This window comes from Kogia breviceps, chromosome 8 (assembly GCF_026419965.1).
Source record: "Kogia breviceps isolate mKogBre1 chromosome 8, mKogBre1 haplotype 1, whole genome shotgun sequence".
Lineage (NCBI taxonomy): Eukaryota > Metazoa > Chordata > Mammalia > Artiodactyla > Physeteridae > Kogia > Kogia breviceps.
Genome location: NC_081317.1, coordinates 23,626,223 through 23,646,322, shown reverse-complemented (window position 1 = coordinate 23,646,322; position 20,100 = coordinate 23,626,223). Strand labels below are relative to the sequence as shown.

Sequence of the window (20,100 nt, the reverse complement as noted above, 5' to 3'; positions counted from 1 at the left end):
AAGAGGTCAAGGCTGGAATGGCAGCTCCACAGTCCCTGGGGACCCAGATTTGCTCTTGTTTCTCCACCATCTTGTTGGTCCCAAGTTCCCACCATCATGCCACCATTCTAACAGAAAGCAGGAGGGAATAGAGGAAGGAAGAGGGTGAAGGTATGTTCCAGCAGTCTCAAGATTTCCAGAAAGCCCCCCTAACACTTCTATTTACATCTCATGGTTGGAACTTAGCTCTAGCTATGAGCGAGGCTGGGAAATAAGGTTTTTATTCCAAGCAGCTTTGTGCTCTGTTAAAGTCAAGGGCTCGGGCTTCCCTGCTGGCGCAGTGGTTGAGAATCCGCCTGCCGATGCAGGGGACACGGGTTCGTGCCCCGGCCCGGGAAGATCCCACATGCCGCAGAGCGGCTGGGCCCGTGAGCCATGGCCGCTGAGCCTGTGCGTCCGGAGCCTGCGCTCCGCAATGGGAGAGGCCACAACAGTGAGAGGCCCGCGTACCACACACAAAAAAAATAAATAAAAATTAAAAAATAAAAAATAAAATAAAGTCAAGGGCTCTCTCAGTATGTAAGAGACAGGAAATGGATGCTGGAATGGGCAACCGGGATCTCTGTCAATGCTGCCAGGAAGGAAAAGCTGGTTCTAAAGTGTGAAGGCAAAGGCAGGAAAATTAGAACGTGTCCTGCCGTGGTCTGGGCTACAGTCCTGGTAGGGATTTTGGAGAGGAAGACTTCAGTCCATCAGTCACGTTGCCAGAGCGTCTTCCGTGAAATTAACCAGACCAGATTCAGGATGTGATCTTGGTTTCCTGTAACTAAACTCCCAAGCGTGGTATGCAAGGCATTCTGCACCTGCCCAGTTCTACCTCCTTCATATAGCAGCAACCTGCCACTCTCCTGCCCTAGGACCACACCCAGCTCCCTGTCACTTCTAAACACGCTCAGGCCAGTTCAGTTCCCCTCCCTCCACACGTGCAGTTCCTGGTGCCTGGAAAGCACTTTCCTCCCCTCCTTGCATGAAAACTCCCAAACACTGAGCTTTTGAGTTGAAGCTCACAAGGACCTCTTCCATGGGTCCCACCATTCCCTCCTTTGTGATTGCTAGAAGCCTTCCTCAGATTTCTTTTGCTTTCTCGTCTTTCTCTGTATGTGTTTTCCTCATCACCGACCACCCTTTTTAAAACGGCAGCCCCCATTTCTCTCTAGACCCTTACCCTGCTTTATTTTTCTTTGTAGCAATTAATACCACCTAATATTTTACGTATTCATTTTTTTCCACATGTTATTGTCAGTCTCCTCCCATTAGAGAGTAATGTTTCGGGCTTCCCTGGTGGCGCAGTGGTTGAGAATCCGCCTGCCGATGCAGGGGACACGGGTTCGTGCCCCTGTCCTGGAAGATCCCACGTGCCGCAGAGCGGCTGGGCCCGTGAGCCATGGCCGCTGAGCCTGCTGGTCCGGAGCCTGTGCTCTGCAACGGGAGAGGCCACAACAGTGAGAAGCCTGCGTACCACAAAAAAAAAAAAAAAAAAAAAAAGAAAGTAATGTTTCCAAACTCCTGGAAGATATTTAGCTTAGGGATTTCATGGAAAAATGGGAAATGGGGAGGGGGAGTTTCTTGGGATTCTCCAAATCATGTTATTCCTCTAAAAAATCTAAAAATTTTTTTTCATAACTTTACTTGTTTTAAAATGATAATGAGTGACTCAAATAATTAACAAGGAATCAGTTTTTCTGTGATACAGTTATGCCAAAATTTCAGAGATGTTCTGTTTAAAAAACCTGATGTATTAAACAAATACAAGGTTTGTGAATCATGAACCAGTGTGTTGTGGTGAGACTACATATTTCAACAACATACAAAAATGATTTCTACCTGGTATTTTTGATAAAAGATTAAAAGAGAACATTAACACAAATTAAATACTTTTAAATTTGTTATATGACAAATATTCCAGGTATAAAAATTTTTTCATGTTGCATTAATTTGGTTGAGTTGTTAAGAGTCCAGAAGCATCTTTAAGTTGGGTACATGTTCCTTCATACAAGCTCATTTCCTTAATAATGAAAATATTATTTGAGCTGCCTACTTTGTTCAGCTCAAATATTGCCTCAGAGAGGCCTCCTTGGGCTGCATGGTTCAAAGCAGTAATGCCCCACCCCTGTCTTCTCTTTCTCCCTTCCTCCCTTACCAATAGGAGGTAAGTTTTAAGAAAAGAGGAGTGACCATTTGTAAGTTGCAACCCGGCCCTCAAAACTCTGCAAGTTCAATGTGAGTCCACACTGCAAGTGGACCAACCCTTAAAATATTAGCAGTAGCAATAGTAAGTAACAACAGTAATAACAGAGCTATTTCTTTTTAGCTCTTATTATGTACCAGGCGTTGTTTAAGTTTTTAAAATTAATGGTTTCTACGGGAGTAGATAGGATTATTATCCTTCGTTTTATTGAGAAGGTCCCGGAGAGGATAAATAACTTGCTCAAGGTAATGCAGCTAGTAAGTAGGGGAGCCAAGTGTTGAATCTAGAACACGTGCCTCCAAATTACATACTTTTCACTCTGACATCTTACTGCCTCAAGAACAATTTTATTCTACATACAACATGGTGTATGTTTCCAGGGGAAAGCTAGATACGTACTCACTGCCTCTTCTCTGTGTTAGTTAAACCACACAGAAGAGGGGTGTGTTTGATTTGGGGATCCACTAACTGGAGCCCTTTGAGAGAGGGTCCAGAAATAAACCACGAAAGGCTGGGCTGAGAGCCTGATGATGCTTGACCTGGGAAGGAGAAAGCGTGTGATTGCTTCCCTACTTTCTTTAGGTCCTTGCTCAGGTCAGAGAGACGCTGTTTCTGATCACCATTTAAAATGGCAACCCCATCACCCTGGTCCTTCTCCTGTTTAATTTTTCATCATAGCACTTATTACCACCTGACATTTTCTGACACATTTATTCTTGACCAAAGTCATTGTCTATCTCCCCCACTAGAGAGTAAACTCCATGAGTTCAAGGATTCTGTCTAGTACCATCTTTCCAGGGATGAGAACAGGGCCTGGTACAGAGTAGACATTCAATATATTTGTTGAGTGAATAAATAAAATACGAGTCCCCAAATAAAATATTTTCATTTGTTGACGTACTGTTCTAATGCTTGTCCAGGAGTAGATTCAATTAGTATATACCTAGAGTACTATCACAGTGAGAATTTTATATCCTAAATTTTCCACTGATATTGAGCTAGGCATATTTTTCTTTTTTGCTGAATTTAAACTTTACCCTCCTTTTTCTTTTCCTATCTCCACTCTCCCAAAGGCAATTAATATTAGAAGTTTATCCTCCCACATCTTTCTTCCATATAATCATGTACCTGTATGACATGTACATGTAAGTTTTTTCATCGTTTTACAAATGGATATATTATATATCTCTTCCATTCTGGCTTTCTCACCTATGTATGCAAGTATATACTTAAAGATATGCTTACTTACATAGATATACTTCTATATCTATGAAGATATAGAATAAACATTTAAAAAGCCCAGCCCACAACATACTTCATGGTATAACTGTTTCAGCAATTTATACATTTCTTATGGACAGGTATTTCCATTGTTTTCCATTTGTTGCCATTTCTATCAGTCCTGCAATTTGCATTCTTATATGTATATTCTTTTGACTTTGTGTTTTATTTCTATTTGTTATATTTTATAAAGTGGGATTTCTGGAGTATTAAGGTGTGCAGTCAGAATAGATTTGCTAGATTACTTCCCCAAAGAGCTATAGCAATACACATTTCTGTCAGCAAAGACCAAGAATGCCCTTTTCTCTCTGCAACCTTGTGTGGGGAAATAAACCTTCTCTGGATTTCTCAGTGCTCCTGTAAAATGCTCTAGCCTCCTGAGACAGAGAAATGTATTTGGTATAAAGACAGAATGTTTGCCTTCACTTCTCCTAGGCACATTTTGCTTTTCTTACACTGTGAGAATTAGATCTATAGCCATTTGCTAATTACTCTAATCCAAAAGGATAACAAAATTTCTCTTATCTCCCCAAATGGGACAAATGACTATTATCTGGACTAGATCCCTAGGTTAAGCTTCCAAAGTGTCAGGAATACTGGACCACTATTTCCCTAGTGTTTACGTTTCAAAAGGGATGACGCCGGAACCTTGGAGCCATCTCTTGGTAAAAGCGTGAGACACCTACCGGGCTTAGCTGGCCCTTGGAGAGAGATTTTTACATTCCAAAAGGTCAGAGTGAGCATCCAGGATCCCTCCTCTCTCTTCTCCAAAGGGCAAAGGTTTTTCTCTCGCCTTCCCAGAGAGGAGGAAGATGGCTGCCTCTCTCCTGTATACAAATGGAGGAAATACTTTTTTCCATCCCTTGTCTATGGAATGAAACCTGCCACTCACAAGAGAATTTTTATCAGCCCTCACAGCATTACCTGTGGGTCTAGGAGTCAGGGACTGACACTGCACTTTACTCTGACTATTGATCTTGTTGCATCAATAAAGAACTCTTTTCTCTGACCCAAGTGCTATTGCTTCTGCAGCATATATATATGCTGCATATACACACATATATATACACACATATACATATACACACATATATATACACATATATATGTAAAACAAAAAATGTGCAAGTGGGAAAACATTCCAGACCCTTCACATTTTTTGACACAGCATCCTGCCAGCACTGGGAATGTTCATTCTTTTTAATCTTTGCCAATCTAATGGGTGAAAACTGTCTTCTCACAGTCTTCTATTTGCCCTTCTATCAGTGAAATTGAACAGATTCCATTTTACACATTTCAGTTACCTTGCGTGTGCATCTGTGTATGTGTGTGAGAATTGCCTTTTCATAAATTCTGCCCCTTTTCCCAAAGTTTTCCTTGAAATTTTCCTTATCAGTTTGTATGGGCTGTTTTTATGGTAATAGAATAGCTATGAATATAGGCCGACAGTGGCTCTTCAGCAAACGTTTTGCAAATACTTTTTCTTCCAGTCAACCTTTCAGCGCGACATTTGTCCTCATCCTGCTATTCTCCCTACACGCTTTGTCAGCTTTCTGTGTGCTATCTAACAGGAAGAGGGTCCTTAATGCCTACTACTTGCAGGTCCAAATGCTAAAGCGGGTGCCAACCTCTTAGCTGGTGAGAAAAGGGCTAGAGTCACATGGAGAGAGGGTCCTTCCTGAGGGGCTGACTGTAGGGAGGGTGTGTCCACTGAAAACCTCCTGTCTGACCCTGGGTCTGATATGGAGGAGGAAACCTGGAGAAAAAGACACAGTCAGTTTCTCTGCTAGAGACGCTACTCCCGAAAAGGGAGAAGGTCATGGTGAGGATGTCCCAACGGCTGGTCACTGCAGCTTGGGGCTTGGGGTGCACACTCCACCCTGGGTTAGGAAGAACTTCGGCATCCTGACTTCTACTTTATCACGGGTCACTGGGCAGGCAGTCAGGAAGCAGAGCCTGCCTCCTCTCCTCACTCCCCTGGAGTCGGGGCTAGGTGCCCAGGAGAGCAAGCTGAGCAGGACCCACAGCCAGCAGGAAAGGAATATGGTGCCAGCAGGCTGTGTTTGGACCAGAAATGAACAGGATGCGAAATGGGGCTGAAACCGCTGAGGCAGAGACCAAGGAAGCGAGGCCCAGTCTCCACGCTGGATGCTGAGCGCGGAAGATGGACGAGGAGGAGGACCTGGGTACATCCTTGGGGAGTGTGGTTCTAAAGGTAGAGGAGGCACAGCCGAAATGCCACTCGGGGCCACCAGGCAGCCTGCTGGGCACATTCCTTCAGTAAAGTTTCTTTCTAAAAAGAAACCACATGGTAGCTGATCAGAGGATGAGGTTTCTTTTCTTTTTTTTTTTTTTTTTTTTTTTTTTGTGCTACGCGGGCCTCTCACTGTTGTGGCCTCTCCCGCTGCGGAGCACAGGCTCCGGACGCACAGGCTCAGTGGCCATGGCTCACGGGCCCAGCAGCTCCACGAACCCGTGTCCCCTGCATCGGCAGGCGGATTCTCAACCACTGGGCCACCAGGGAAGCCCGAGGTTTCTTTTCCAGATGTAAGCTCTGAGTGTACAGAAGTCAAGAGGAACCCAGGGTTTTATGAAAAAATGGATATTCCTCGCCCTTAGAACTTCCAGAAGCTAGTAAAGACCGAGTTTCTAGGGACAACTGGCCGTAACACAGCTTGGGGGCCAGGAGGGCACACTGACTCCCGAGACATGTCAGCAACATCCACGGTGAGGCTGAGGGGATCTGCCCCTTGCCTGGGCTGTGGCTGGGGACTCACTCACTGCCATTTTCCTGTTGGACCGCCAGTACACGTGTGGGGAGGCCTGGCTGCACAGCCTCAGCCCTCAGATCTCGTTCTTTCCATGTGTCTTGTTGGCGAGGTTTCCTGCCACCCTCCTGGAGACTGGACAGAGCTGGCAGCAAGAAAAGAAAGACAAGTCAGGGTCATGCTGCTCTAAAGAGGCGTTTGGGGTTATTTTCCTGAAGGGATGGGGTAGCCGTGAGGGTGGTGGGCCGGGCAGTAACTTTGCCTCTTGCCCAGATGTATAAATGAGAAGCATCAGACTACAGGCTGCCCAGCAGAACTTGCCATGAGGGTGGAAACAGTCTATATTTGCACTCTCAGATGTGATAACCAGTGGGCACACGTGGCTAGTGGGCACCTGGAGTGTGACTATTAGAACTGAGAAAGTGGATTTTTAATTTTACTCGATTCTCATTAATTAAAACTTGAATGTAAGTAGCTAGCGTAGTGGCTAGTGGCTATCCTATTGGACAGCTCAGCACTAGAGCATGGGGGTCAGGAGTTTGGGCTCTAGAATGAGACAGAGAATCTTGTTTCCCTCACTTCCTAGCCCTGTGAACTTGGAGGAGCAACTTAACCTCTTGGTGCTTCCGTCTCCTTTTATCTAAACTGAGGCTGACGGTACCAACCTCTCAGCCTTCGTGGGGGTGTTGCCTATTCAAATACGGAAACACTAAACAAACGTGTTCAAATAATTGTCACAGTCCTGAGAATCCACACCTGTCAGTTGAGCTGGAGCTTCCAGGAGGCAGAAGGGGAAGGGATGCTTTCTGAGAAATGGGCTTGGAAAGAGTTCAGTTAGTGAACTTCTATCTCTGATGCTTGAGGCTTCCTGGCTGGTGAAGAGTGTTTCGAGAGGCTTTCCTGGGAGGTGACAAACTTAGGATGCTCCCTTCTGGGTGGGCTTTGTGTCTCAGAGTTGTCTCCAGGGCCAAGTCCTGAGCTGCTCAAGACTTTGACAGATTCTAATGAGACCCCAGCGGGCAGCAGGAGTGGAGTGGTGTTGGAATCCATGTCCAGAGGGTCTTGCTTGAGAGAAAGGAGAGAGGTGATACCAGAGGCTGGGGAAACTTTTTCCCAAGCTTGTAGTGTTGTCCTCAGGATCGGAAGGAGAAGTCAATCCAGACAACTTGCCTTTGGTCTAAAGCTACCCTAAGGCATTGGTGATGGTACTAGTCTAGGAAGCGGGTAGGTACAGAGAAGCCAAAAGCCTGGGAAGATGGCAAGGTCAAGTCCCATTTTCCTGTCTTTTGCTGGGAACTTTTTCTTTTTTATCAGTTTTTTAAAAATTTTGTTGTTTATGTATTTATTTTTGGCTGCTTTGGGTCTTCATTGCTGTGCTCAGGCTTTCTCTAGATGCGGCGAGTGGGGGCTACTCTTTGTTGCCATCAGTTACACAGGTAGAAAAGCGTATTGGTTGGGTCAGAAAACTGCCATCGAGTACTCAGATTCCTCTACTTAGATCAAAGAAGGAAAGAGAAAAGAAAAAAGATACTAATGGGCCCTAAGAGAACAGAATGAACACTGAAGTGCATTTTTTCAGAAACAAAGGCCAGAGAAGGCAGTGAGATGTCCAGGGCAGCCATCATCCTGGCAAGATACAACCCTCCCCCTGACCCCTAAGGCCATTTTTGGTGGCCGACTACGTGGTAGAGATCCTGCAGGTGCGTTCTGCGCATTGTCTTGTGTAATCCTTGGGGCAACCCCACGGTGAAGGGGTCATTGTACCTCTTTTACAGTTAAGCCAAAGGAGGCTCAAAGACCTTAAGAGATTTGTCCACTTTGATAGAGCTAGCAAATGGGAGAGTGAAATTTGAACTTGGTTCTGACTAGATGTAAAGTTTTCCAATTCATAACTTGGATGTTGCCTCCCAGGGCTCCATTTTCCTTCTCAGTAAAATGGGGGAGTGAAACTGGTTCTAAGGCCATCCTTCTAACCCCAGTGACCACAGGTGGCCATCAATAATTGAAAAAGGGAAAGTATAGGAAAGAATCCAGTTCGGTAAAACAGCAGTTCTGTCTGAATAGAGTGATCCAGGCAAGAGGTGTGTCCCAGGAGCTGGCAGGGGGCACAGGCAACTCTGGGAGGAAAGTTCTGAGAAGGTAGGGATTGAGACATATACAGTCTGTCTTCCTCAGGCCATTTGGGTCCCCTGGGAAGGACATTAAACATGCTGTCCTTTCTTGTGCCACTCTACCGTTTCTCCTAGCCATGAACCCTGGGCTCTCACTCTTTCTTCCTCCCTAGGAAACAGGCGGGCCTGTCTAGCTAGCTTTGGGCCACCAGACTGGACTGTCAGCTCTCAAAGCTATGTTTTCCTTACCACTGGATGCTTCTCCTTTTATGCCTCTTCACCACAGGCCCAGCATCAGCACTGGGGGGTTCCTGGAAAAGTGGCTGGAGACTTCATCCCCTTGTCCGTGTCACCAGGCAGCTCTTGCTTCTCTGGGAACTATTGTGAATGACCCGAGTACAAAAGTGTAAATCAAAGCCTCCTGATGCTTTGAGACCTTCACACTTTCACTGAACTGGCAACATCAGCAGCTCTGTCTGCACCCACTGCACCAGTATGACTGTTAGGATTCAAACTGTCACCAGAGCTCCAGCAGACAGGATTCTCTGACCTCACCCATGTTGCCAGAACATTCCATGGTCCAGCTCAAACTCATATCCAGCAACTGTAAGACCCTCCAAGACAGTTTCTTTTTTGCAGTAAAAACCCCCATGGATGTGCACTCGTGAAAAAAAAATCAATTTTATTAATGTATAATTTACAGATTAAAATGCATCTATTTTACATGGGTATTTGGTTACTTTTGACATATTTATACACCTGTATAATCAGTATATAGAGAACATTTACATCTTCCTAAAATGTTCCCTGTTCCCCTTCTCAATTTTCCATCCCTGGTCCTAGACATTCACTGATCTGCTTTCTGTCTTGATAGATTTGTCTTTTTTTTATAGTTTCATATAAATGAAATCTTGTAGTATGTAGTCTTCTATGTCTGGCTTCTTTCACTCAGCACAAAAATGTTGAGATTCATCCATGCGATTGCATTTATCATAGGTCATTTCTTTTTCTTTTCTTTTTTTTAGTAACTTGCAGGTTTTATCAAAATGAATGAAAAAAAAAAAAGAAAGAAAAGCAAAGGATAACACAACCCCATATCCCAAAACTTTCCAGATTTTTTAGTGCAAGAAATGCCATATCACTGAAGCACTTGAGGATTATCATGAAATCCTAGCAAAAAATGTAGTCACCTCAGAAGTGGTAATAAAAAAGAAACAACCAGGGGCTTCCCTGGTGGCGCAGTGGTTGGGAGTCCGCCTGCCGATGCAGGAGACACGGGTTCGTGCCCTGGTCCGGGAGGATCCCACATGCCGCGGAGCGGCTGGGCCCATGAGCCATGGCCGCCGGGCCTGCGCGTCCGGAGCCTGTGCTCCGCAATGGGAGAGGCCCCAGCAGTGAGAGGCCCGCATACCGCAAAAAAAAAAAAAAAGAAACAACCAGAGAGGCACACATTGTTATTTATGTTTTTGAATTTTATTTTACTTTTTTATACAGCAGGTTCTTATTAGTTATCTATTTTGTTTTTTTAAAGCATTTTTATACTATATTTAAAAAACCACAAAATAAAAAAGGGATCAGTCGACATATATCGTAGAAGTCCTTCCAGAGTCTCTGTACCCACAGCCATCAGGCTGCCTGTCGCCTTGCTCTCCGCTGCTCAGTCTGTGGCTTGTTGAAGGATCGCTGGAGATGACTCAGGCTCTACTTCTTACAGTCACACTTGTTCTGCCAAATCCAGGACCCTGAATTTATCCAAATTGTAGAAACATGCTTTGACCACCCATCCACCAAAATACCTCCCATTCAGATCAACAACAGCTTTAATTGCTGATTCAACCCTCTCAAATTCTAAAAATATTCATACTGCTTCATCATCGGGGCACCAGGACTTTCAAATATCACACATTTTCCAACTTTGCCATATTTTTCACACTCTTCCTTGGTTTCAGCTTCCAAGTCTTCATCTACCTCTCCTGCACCAACCATGTTCCTTAGTAGGACCACTGTAGTAGGACACTTATGTATTTCAGTTACTGGATTTGAATCTGACTTCTTGGTTGCATCTTTCTCACTGGCGTCGCCCACGATGATCTTGCCTCCCCGCTTGCTGGTCTTCTCCACTGACAGCGCTGTGCTCAAGCCCTGCTCGTGCTTCCCAAGACCCTGGCCTTCCCGGAAGCCGTACTTCAGCGTGATTTTATGTGCTACCGTGCCACCCATGTTGGGGAGGAAGGAGTTGCCGGGGCCGCTCAGGGATCCGGGTCTGCCTTGTTCCTCGTACACTGGGGGAGGGATAGCAGCTTTGGAAGACGGTGAGCGAGGTCTTGAATCCTCTGCGTAAGGAAAGTCTCGGGGTAACTTTGTGTTTCTCTACAAGAGAAGTGGGTGGTGCAATGGCAGCTCCACCCATACTTCTCTTCTTTTTCTCTGGCTCATAATCTTCATCTTCATCAGAATCTGAATCTGGTCGCCTGGAAAACCCCCCAGCTTCATGTCTGTCTTTACACCTCTTTTCTCTCTCTTCTATTTCTGTCTTTCCAGCTCCTGCTCTCTCTGTCTCTCCTCTCTTTGGCGCTTCAGTACTTTCTCATAATCGTGAGGAAACATGGGATCATATTTATCAGCTAGGGGAATCAAAACTTCTCCTGCAGAAAACCCCCTGGGAACCGGATCCTTGAGGCCCGCTGCCACGTGCGGCGGGGTGTCCACAATCTGCCTCTGGTCCGAAGAGGCACCTCGCTTCAGGTCGATTACCGGGGCAAGGACTGTACTTTGTTTTGTCCTCTGGCTCTTCGCCCGAGTGACAGCTGCCTTCTTCACCTGGAGCTGAGACTACAGAAGTTTGAAGTTTTGGGACCAGGCTGCTGTTTTTGAGTCACTGGTCTCCACTCCCCACTCCCAGGTCGTCGTACAGGGACATCATAGTTTAATGCCGGGCCGCCCGGCCGACGCTCCCAGGCCGCGGCGGCGCACCAGGGCCGAGGCGCTGCGGACTCGACGGGCTGGGCGCTGGGCACTGGGCGTTGCGTGTCAGCCCCAGACGGCAGGACCTCTCCGGCACCAACCCTTACGCAGAGTCTGCGGGGCCCCCAGCGGCGCCGTCATTTCTTTTTTTTTTTTTTAATTGAAGTATAGTTGATGTACAATGTTATGTAAATTACAGGTGTATAACATAATGTTTCATAATTTTTAAAGGTTATATGCCATTTATAGTTATTATAAAATATTGGCTATATTCCCTGTGTTGTATAATATGTCCCTGTAGCTTGTTTCTTTTATACACAGTAGCTTGGTACCTCTTAATCCCCTACCCATATGTTGCCCCTCCCCTCTTCCCTCTCCCCACTGGTAGCCACTAGTTTGTTCTCTATATCTGTGAGTCTCGTTTTTGTTATGTTCACTAGTTCGTTATATTTTTTTAGATTCCACATGTAAGTGGTATCATACAGTATTTGTCTTTCTCTGTCTGACATTTCACTTAGCATAATTTCCTCCAAGTCCATCCATGTTGTTAAAGGTCATTTTTATTATTGCAGAGTAGTTTCAGTTGTATGGATATACTTCAATTTGTTTATCCATTCCCCTGTTAATGGACAGTTGGATGGTTTCTGGTTTTTGACTACTATGAATAAAATTGCTATAACATTTACATACTAATCTTTGTGTAGACATGTGTTTTAATTTCTCCTGGGTAGCAGCCAGGAGTGGAATTGCTGAGTCTATTGGTACATACGTGCTTAACTTTATAAGAAATTTGTGTTAGGTTTTGTCAGATACTTTTTTTTGCATCTATGGAGCAATTCATGTGGGTTTTCTTCTTTGATCTTTTAATATGGTGAAATACAATAATTGAAATTCAAATGTTAAATATTCAAACACTTGATCCATGATGATTAACCTTTTCTATACATTGCCTGACTTGATTTCTTAAAATTTTGTTACAGATCTTTGCAATCATATTATGAAGGATGTTGATCTCGGTTTTTCATTTCTTTGCAATGTGTTTGCCTGGTTTAGGTATCAAGATAATGTTGGTCTCATAAAATGACTTGGGAAGTGTTCTCTTTTCCTCTGTTTTCTGGTAGAATTGGTATTATTTCTTCCTTAAATGCTTGATAGAATTTATCAGTAAAGATATCTGGGTCTGTAAGTTTCTTTGTTAGAAGGTTTTAAATTACAAATTGATTTTTTTCCCTATTTTTTGGCCATGCCATGCAGCATGTGGGATCTTAGTTCCCCAACCAGGGGTCGAACCCATGCCCCCTGCAGTGGAAGCGAGGTGTCTTAACCATTGGACTGCCAGGGAATCCCACATATCAGTTTTCTTTAACAGATATTGAGATACTCAGATTTCCTATTTCTTCTTGAATCAGTTTTATTAATTTCTATCTTTCAAGACACTTGTCTATTTCATCTAAGTTGCTGAGTTTATTGGCAAACATCTTTTCACAGTCTTCTCTTATTGTCCCTTTAATGACTTTAAAGTTAGTAGTGATGTTCCAGCTATCATTTCTGCTACTGGTAATTGTCGGTTTTTTTCTTTTTAACTCGATCAGTCTGGCTAAGGGTTTGTCAAATTTGTTGATTTTTTTTTTTTTTTTTTTTTTTTGCGGTACATGGGCCTCCCACTGCTGTGGCCTCTCTTGTTGCGCAGCACAGGCTCCGGACGCACAGGCTCAGCGGCCATGGCTCACGGGCCCAGCCGCTCCGTGGCATGTGGGATCCTCCCAGACCGGGGAACGAACCCGTGTCCCCTGCATCGGCAGGCAGACTCCCAACCACTGCGCCACCAGGGAAGCCCGATATTTTTTCTTTTAACTTGATCAGTCTGGCTAAGGGTTTGTCAAATTTGTTGATATTTTGTTTGTTTGACCATATTCTATTTCATTGATTTCTGTTCTTACTTTTGTTTATTTTGGTGAAAGTTTAGACAATTAGTCTTAGACATTTCTTGTTCTCGTTTTATTGTTAACTTTTTAAATGTATAGACCTTAGGAAGTGAGAATTTCCCATATCCCATTCCCCCCTGAGGTAACTTTCTACCAATGTGCTGATCACCAAAGACATACTAAAGGACTTGACATCCCTCTAATCCGCCACATGCCTTTGTTTTTTTTTGTTTTTGTTTTTTGTTTTTTTTGCGGTACACGGGCCTCTCACTATTGTGGCCTCTCCCTTTACAGAGCACAGGCTCCGGACGCACAGGCTCAGCAGCCATGGCTTATGGGCCTAGCCGCTCCGTGGCATGTGGGATCTTCCCGGACCGGGGCACGAATCCATGTCTCCTGCATCGACAGGCGGACTCTCAACCACTGTGCCACCAGGGAAGCCCCGCCACATGCCTTTGAACACGTGTGCCTTTGCTCCTGGCATTCCTTGAGAAAGGAATACTCTCCCCAACATTCTCCACCTGGTGAATTCATAGTTATTAAGGTCCATCTCAAATACCACGTCTTCCTTGAACTTTCCTTCAGTTCTTCCAATCAGAGTTCATTCTCTTCTCTGTGTACCACTGGACTCTGTGCATGATTGTACTATATTGATCATTGGAAGGGTAGAATTTGAATATGGTCCATTTGTTCCAAAGTCCACACTTCCGTGTGCTATGCTGCTTCCTCGGCAGTTTTCTATTGGGTTTTAGAGCAGTTTTCTATAATTCTTGGCTTATACTCTTTGTTTGTTTTAATTGAGGTATAATTCATATTACATAAAATTCTCCTTTTTAAGGTGCACAATTATTACAGGATTTTAATCTCAAATTTCTTTATGGAAAGAATTATATTTATCTTAGTATTTCCAGTTCCTGGTACAGTAATTAACACTCAATATAAGACATTCAGTAAATGTTTCCTGAATTAAGAAAATAAGCATTTACCATATGTTCTCTGCTGGTATTTATCAAATTCAGTGTGCATACAAATCACCCAGGGAGACTGTTAAAATTCAGATTCTCATTTGGAAGTGGAATCTGAGATCTAAACTTCTAACAGGCTTTTTACATGATGCCTATGCTGCTGATCTGAGTACCACACTTTGTTTTTTCTGTTTGTTTTTAATTTTTTTAACGTTTTTATTGGAGTGTAATTGCTTTACAATGGTGTGTTAGTTTCTGCTTTATAACAAAGTGAATCAGTTATACATATACATATATCCCCATATCACTTCCCTCTTGGGTCTCCCTTGCTCCCACCCTCCCTATCCCACCCTTCTATCTGGTCACAAAGCACTGAGCTGATCTCCCTGTGCTATGCAGCTGCTTCCCACTAGCTATCTATTTTACATTTGGTAGTGTATATATTTCCATATATACACTACCACTCTCTCACTTTGTCCCAGCTTATGCTTCCCCCTCCCCGTGTCCTCAAGTCCATTCTCTAGTAGGTCTGCATCTTTATTCCTGTCTTGCCCCTAGGTTCTTCATGACCTTTTTTTTTTTAAGATTCCACATATATGTGTTAGAATATGGTATTTGTTTTTCTCTTTCAGACTTACTTCACTCTGTATGACAGACTCTAGGTCCATCCACCTCACTACAAATAACTCAGTTTCGTTTCTTTTTATGGCTGAGTAATATTCCATTGTATATATGTGCCACACCTTCTTTATCCATTCATCTGTTGATGGACACTTAGGTTGCTTCCATGTCCTGGCTATTGTAAATAGAGCTGCAATGAACATTGTGGTACATGACTCTTTTTGAATTATGGTTTTCTCAAGGTATATTCCCAGTAGTGGGATTGCTGGGTCATATGGTAGTTCTATTTTTAGTTTTTTAAAGAACCTCCATACTGTTCTCCATAATGGCTGTATCAATTTACATTCCCACCAACAGAGCAAGAGGGTTCCCTTTTCCCACACCCTCTCCAGCATTTATTGTTTGTAGATTTTTTGATGATGGCCATTCTGACCACTGTGAGATGATATCACACTGTAGTTTCGATTTGCATTTCTCTAATGATTAATGATGTTGAGCATTCTTTCATGTGTTTGTTGGCAATCTATATATATATCATCTTTGGAGAAGTGTCTATTTAGGTCTTCTGCCCACTTTTGGATTGGGTTGTTTGTTTTTTTGATATTGAGCTGCATGAACTGCTTGTAAATTTTGGAGATTAATCCTTCGTCAGTTGCTTCATTTGCAACTATTTTCTCCCATTCTGAGGGTTGTCTTTTTGTCTTGTTTACTGTTTCCTTTGCTGTGCAAAAGCTTTTAAGTTTCATTAGATCCCATTTGTTTATTTTTGTTTTTATTTCCATTTCTCTAGGAGGTGGGTCAAAAAGGATCTTGCTGTGATTTATGTCATAGAGTGTTCTGCCTATGTTTTCCTCTAAGGGTTTGATAGTGTCTGGCCTTACATTTAGGTCTTTAATCTTGGAGTTTATTTTTGTGTATGGTGTTAGGGAGTGTTCTAATTTCATTCTTTTACATGCAGCTGTCCAGTTTTCCCAGCAGCACTTATTGAAGAGGCTGTCTTTTCTCTACTGTATTTTCTTGCCTCCTTTATCAAAGATAAGGTGACCATATGTGTGTGGGTTTATCTCTGGGCTTTCTATCCTGTTCCATTGATCTATATTTCTGTTGTGCCAGTACCATATTGTCTTGAATACTGTAGCTTTGTAGTATAGTATGAAGTCCGGGAGCCTGATTCCTCCAGATACGTTTTTCTTTCCCAAGATTGCTTTGGCTATTCGGGGTCTTTTGTGTTTCCATACAAATTGTGAAATTTTTTGTTCTAGTTCTGTAAAAAATGGCAGTGGTAGTTTGATAGGGATTGCATTGAATCTGTAGATTGCTTTGGGTAGTAGAGTCATTTTCACAATGTTGATTCTTCCAGTCCAAGAACATGGTATATCTCTCCATCTATTTGTATCATCTTTAATTTCTTTCATCAGTGTCTTATAATTTTCTGCATACAGGTCTTTTGTCTCCTTAGGTAGATTTATTCCTAGGTATTTTATTCTTTTTGTTGCAGTGGTAAATGGGAGTGTTTTCTTAATTTCACTTTCAGATTTTTCATCATTAGTGTATAGGAATGCCAGAGATTTCTGTGCATTAATTTTGTATCCTGCTACCAAATTCATTGATTAGCTCTAGTAGTTTTCTGCTAGCATCTTTAGGATTCTCTATGTATAGTATCATCTGCAAACAGTGACAGCTTTACTTCTTCTTTTCTGATTTGGATTCCTTTTATTTCTTTTTCTTCTCTGATTTCTGTGGCTAAGACTTCCAAAACTATGTTGAATAATAGTGGTGAGAATGGGCAGCCTTGTCTTGTTGCTGATCTTAGTGGAAATGGTTTCAGTTTTTCACCATTGAGGATGATGTTGGAATGAGGATGATGTTTGGTATCAGGGTGATGATGGCCTCATAGAATGAATTTGGGAGTGTTCCTCCCTCTGCTGTGGTTTGGAAGAGTTTGACAAGGGTAGGTGTTAGCTCTTCTCTAAATGTTTGATAGAATTCACCTGTGAAGCCATCTGGTCCTGGGCTTTTGTTTGTTGGAAGATTTTTAATCACAGTTTTAATTTCAGTGCTTGTGATTGGTCTGTTCATATTTTCTATTTCTTCCTGGTTCAGTCTAGGAAGGTTGTACATTTCTCAGAATTTGTCAGTTTCTTCCAGGTTAGGACCACACTTTCAATTGCAATGCTCTAAGGTACCTACTCTCTAGAGTAAAGGTAGTTCTCCTGAACATACGCAAGGGGGCGCAATGGGCAAACATTTCTACTGCTATTTATAACAAAGTAGTGAATGAATTCCTGTGACATGCTTTTTGGCAGCTGTTTTGCTAATTATTATTTATTTCATGGAACAGCCACAGTAGAAATCTCAGTATACCAAAAATAGACTTTCCTTTAAGCCATGTCTTGAAGAATTTGCCACGATTATGCTCATAGAAACTGGAAACCCTCACAATCTGTTATTAGAAGTGTCAAATAAGAATAGCACTAAAAAATTATTAGATATGAGAGATCTGAAAGATGTGAAAATGATAATAATAATAAAAATAATAATGATAGTATCAGTCATTTATTGATACCTATTAAGTGTGTAGTATTGTACTAGCTGTCTCACATGAATGGTTTCATTTAATCCTCACAACCACCCGATGAAATAGGTAATATTGCCCTCATTTTACAGGTAAGAAAATCTATGCTTAGAGAAATTAAATAAAATGCCCAAGTTCTGGAAGTCATAATTGGAAAGGTAGAATTTGAATATGCTCCATCTTTTTTTTTTAATTATTGAATTTTATTTATTTATTTATTTATTTATTGAATTTTATTTTATTTTTTTATACAGCTGGTTCTTATTAATTATCTATTTTATACACATCAGCGTATACATGTCAATCCCAATCTCCCAGTTCATCACACCACCACCCCCACCCCACCCACCAGCCACTTTCCCCACTTGGTATCCATATGTTTGTTCTCTACGTCTGTGTCTCTCTTTCTGCCCTGAACATGCTCCATCTTTTTCCAGAGTTCACACTCCTGTGTGCTGTGCTGCTTCCTCAGAATTTTCTTTTCTTTTTTTTGTGGGGGAGGATTTTCTTTTGGTGTTTAGAGCAGTGATCTATGATTCTTGATTTGCCATATGCTTTTTAAAAATTGAGATATGATTCATATGGCATAAAGTTCACCCTTCTGAAGCACACAGTTCACTGGTTTTTAGTATATTAAATACAAGGTTGTGCAACTATTGTCAGATCTAATTCCAGAATATTTTTGTCACCCCCTAAGAGAAATCCATACTCATTAGCAGTCTCTCCTCATTTTCCCCTTCCACAGCCCCTGAAAACCCCTAATTTTCCTTCTATCCCTATGATTTTGTCTATTCCAGGCATTTCACATAAATGTAATCATGCAACTCATGGCCTCTTGTGTCTGGCTTTTTTCACAGAGCATAATGTTTTCGGAGTTCATCATATTGTAGCATATATCAGTCCTTCCTTTTTATTTCTGAACAATATTCCAAAGTATAGACATACCACATTTTGTTTATTCATTTATCAATGGATAGACATTTGGGTTGTTTCCATTTTTTAGCAATTATGAATAATGCTGCTATGAACATTTAGATATACATTTTTGGATGAACATAAATTTTCAATTCTCTTGGGTAAATACCAGGGAGTGGAATTGCTGGATTTTATGTTAACTCTATATTCAGCTCCTTGAAGGACTTCTAGATGGTTTTCCACGGTAGCAGCACCATTTTATATTCCCACCAGCAGTTACCTCCATATAATTGTGAATCCTTGTTGTTGATTTACCATGATCTGGTGATCATGAATTAATTGAAGGGGAGATAATCAAATTCTCAAACATGTTTCAAAATGAGATGCCCTTTAATTTTTTAAAGTGATGAGTGGGCTTCTGCCTACTGCTGTGGAAAGAACACTGAACTGGGCTTCTTCATCATTAACTATTGTTCTCTATCATTAACTGTGTTACCCATATTATGATCTAGTCCTTCAGACTGTCAGCTGTAGATCTGGGATAATAAAACCTGCCTTGCTTCCCTGGTGGTCCTGGCATGAAGTTAAAACCAAATAGCTAAGGCAGGAGAAAGCACTTTCACAAATGAAAGAGTTGCCAAAATTAATGAAGTTTAAGCACTGGTGCCCCTCTTATGCCTTGGCCCTTTCGAAGGCCCCGGTCTCTGGCCACTCTGTAACCCTTCTCCTCTAGTGGGGTGGCACTGGAGTGGACAAGGACATGTTGAGTCACAGCTAAAGGTAAGTTCAGCTGGGCTCTATGGGACTTGTTTCTAATAAGGTGAATCCTAGGTATCAAGAAAGTCATGGCAGTATCTTCATTTATTCAACAACAAACGGTATTGCATCTAGTACCTGTACTAAGTGCTGGGAATACAAGTTTTTAAAAGGGTAGTTGGAATTTAATATAGCCTTCTGGGATACCAATTGACAGAGCACACTTATTGATAAGATAAGCAGATATAGAAGAATTACATAACATGACTAATAAGCCTGAAAAAATAGATACATATGACATATATCCAACAAATAGAATATGTACTTTTTTATATGTGCAACATTATGTTTCTACCTCTGTATACGCTACATTGTGCTCACCACCAAAAGTATAGTTTCCACCTGTCACCATTCAGTTGATCCCCTTTACCTGTTCTACACTCCCCCCTACTCCCCTTCCCCTCTGCTAACCACTACTCTTTTCTCTGTATTTATTTGTTTGTTTTTATTTGGTTTGGTCTATTCATTTATTTAAAACCATTTTTTATATTCTACATATGTGTGAAATCATATGGTATTTGTCTTTCTCCGTCTGACTTATTCTACTTAGCATAATGCCCACAAAGTCCATCCATTTTGTTCAAATGGCAAGATTTCATCTTTCTTTTACGGCTGAGTAGTATTCCATTGTGTGTGTATGTATATATACCCACACACTTCTTTATTCACTCATACATTGATGGGCACTTAGGTTGTTTTCATACCTTGGCTATTGTAAATAATGCTTCAATGAACATAGGGGTGCATGTATCTTTTCAATGAGTGTTTTCATATTCTTTAGATAAATATCCAGAAGTGAGATAGCTGGATGATATAGTAGTTCTATTCTTAATTTTTTGAGGAAACTCTTTACTGTTTTCCATAGTGACTGCCCTAATTTACATTCCCACCAACAGTGTATGAGGGCTCCCTTTTCTCCACATCGTCTCCAA

The 20,100-nt window shown here is 42.1% G+C and overlaps 1 pseudogene; it reads right to left on the bottom strand.

Moving 5' to 3' along the window:
• Positions 1 to 10,078: 10,078 nt before the first annotated feature.
• On the bottom strand, positions 10,079 to 11,307 carry LOC131761427 (splicing factor 45 pseudogene; annotated as a pseudogene).
• Between the last annotated feature and the right edge of the window lie 8,793 nt (positions 11,308 to 20,100).